Source organism: Diceros bicornis, unplaced genomic scaffold (genome assembly GCF_020826845.1).
Source record: "Diceros bicornis minor isolate mBicDic1 unplaced genomic scaffold, mDicBic1.mat.cur d_74_multi, whole genome shotgun sequence".
NCBI classification, from domain to species: Eukaryota; Metazoa; Chordata; class Mammalia; order Perissodactyla; family Rhinocerotidae; genus Diceros; species Diceros bicornis.
The window spans coordinates 666,152-667,998 of NW_026690930.1; the positions used below are offsets into that span (position 1 = coordinate 666,152).

Below are 1,847 nucleotides of genomic sequence, written 5' to 3' on the forward strand. Positions count from 1 at the left end.
GGCAGAGAAGTCCCACACTGCCATCTGCAAGCTGGAGAACCAGACAAGCTGGTGGTATAACTCAGCTGAAGTCCAAAGGCCTGAGAACCAGCACCTCTAATGTCCAAGGGCAGGAAACAATGGGCGTCCCAGGTCAGGAGGAGAGAATGGACTCACCATTTCTTTTCCTTTTTGTTCTATTGAGCCCTCAACAGATTAGATGATGCCCACGCACACTGGTGAGGGTGGGCCTCTTAACATAGTCTATGGAATTGAATGCTAATCTCTTCCACAAACAGCCGTGTGAACACATCCAGAAATAATGCTTAACTAGCTTTCTGGGCATCCCTTAGCTCTGTCAAGTTGACACCTGAAATTAACCAAAAAGGGTCAAGTTACAGAAGTGAGATGCGGGGATCTTTCATTGGGTCAGGAAGGAAAAGGACTGAGGTGGTTTTGGAAGGATCTGGAATTTTCTGGACTTTCTTGAAGAGCTTTGATAGAGCAGTCTTAGCAGTCATGGAGAAGGAAGCCTATTTCAGAGGGTCAAAGAGTGACTGAGAAACGGAAGGGCAGAGAGGGAGTGGAGGTGCACAGCTGTGCCTTGTGCCTCCTGACAGTGGCCTCTGGATTTAACACAGTGATGGCTCCGTCCCAGAGCCCACAGCTTTGGTGTGGGGCTGACTCTTCCCTAGGACTAGGGTGTTCTAATTCCTCAGTGTGAGCTAATCTGCATATTCCAAATCCCCAATGTCCTAGCAATGGGGTGTCAAATGGCCCTCTCTGGTCCAGCAGGATCCAGGCACAGGACACTTTATGGAACAGGAGGAGGAGCTGGGTATACACGGGGTTCTTACCTGCCAGACCTGGAGTTCTGGGGAGTGGAGCTGAGCGAGGTCACAGTGTAGGAGCCGCTGACTGGGTTTGAGACCACCTGGGATGAGAGCAGAGTAGGGGTGGGCATCAGGGACGGTCAGGACAAGACCTGCCCCCTCATTTGTATGCTGCATCTCTGTGCCTTGACACAATCTACTCCTCAAGTCTCGTTACCAAGAGCTGATTTCTTCCCTCATCGAATCTTTTCTTCCTTCTTCTTATATTGTTAAATTATTTTAAGTTAAATTTAGCTGGGTTTTCTCTCCCATACATTTAAAATTATTCCTTACTGATTCTTAGATGGAGACTATGATTTCAGTGAGTTACAATGAGAAATGAAGGAGTTCAGGGGTGATAACTGTGGACCTGAGAAATTTAAATGATGGCATGGGGCGTGGTCCATGATCTTCAGGACAGCCATATGATAAGCCACATGATAATCAGAATTTTTAAGACAAGGTACTGTTAGGTTTTATGGTTTGAGTGAGAACAAAGGGAGAGGCCTACAATTGACACACAGTTTACCAACAGCAGAGAATCCTCCCTCACCTCTTCCAGCTCCTGGTGGTTCCTGCTTCCCTGTCTTGCGGCAGCAGATCTCCAATCTCTGCCTACGTCTTTCACATGATCTTCTTCCCTCCATGTCTCTGTGTCCTCATCTCTTCTTACAAGGATGCCAGTCACTGAATTGAGGGCCCACCCTAAATACAGGATGAGTTCATCTTCATATCTTTAATCATATCTGCAAAACAAAAATCATATCTGCATTTAGACCAGTTTCCAAATAAGGTCACTTTCTGAGGTTCAGGGTGGACATAAATTTTTGGGAGACTTTATTCAACCTACTACAGCCTCTACCCTATAGGTGAGGTTGGGAGAAATGCATCTTGGAAGTGACTGTCTTATGCCTGGTGGGACCTGAGGGGTTGCCTCATCATCAGCCATACAAAGTATACAGACGGCGTTCATGGCTCAGGCAGATCTGAATGGTA

General features: G+C 46.9%; 1 long non-coding RNA gene across 1 annotated transcript; it reads right to left on the reverse strand.

The window, feature by feature from the left end:
• Positions 1 to 309: 309 nt before the first annotated feature.
• LOC131402390 (uncharacterized) lies at positions 310 to 1,591 on the reverse strand. Its single transcript, XR_009218622.1, has 3 exons — positions 1,405 to 1,591; positions 837 to 913; positions 310 to 349 (listed from the first exon to the last, which is right to left on the reverse strand). It is a non-coding gene; the product is annotated as an uncharacterized LOC131402390 (long non-coding RNA).
• Positions 1,592 to 1,847: the final 256 nt, after the last annotated feature.